Source organism: Diachasma alloeum, unplaced genomic scaffold, assembly GCF_001412515.2.
Source record: "Diachasma alloeum isolate Michigan unplaced genomic scaffold, Dall2.0 Dall_scaffold_00371, whole genome shotgun sequence".
NCBI classification, from domain to species: Eukaryota; Metazoa; Arthropoda; class Insecta; order Hymenoptera; family Braconidae; genus Diachasma; species Diachasma alloeum.
Genome location: NW_021680510.1, coordinates 1,417,349 through 1,417,717, shown reverse-complemented (window position 1 = coordinate 1,417,717; position 369 = coordinate 1,417,349).

The window sequence follows — 369 nt, the reverse complement described above, 5'->3', positions numbered from 1 at the left end:
CTTTCTGTACCCTCCTTGGCCAGCCTATCTGCCTCTTCATTACCCAGAATCCCATGGTGACCTGGCACCCAGGTTACGGTGACCCGGTTGTTTTTACCCAGTGTGTCCAATGCCTGCATGCATTCCCACACCACCTGTGACTCTGTAGTGGGTTTTTCCAGGGCGTGTATCGCCGCCTGGCTGTCACTGCAGATGAATATTTTCATCTTTTTTGTGTCTCTCGCGTTCAGATACTCTGCACACTTAAGTATGCCCAGCATCTCTGCTTGAAAGACGGTTGAATGATGGCCCAGCGGTGACCCTTACTAGCAGGAAGAAAAGCTGGCTTTGATTCCTGCCCCAAAACTTTCATTGAAGCCAGAGCCGTCC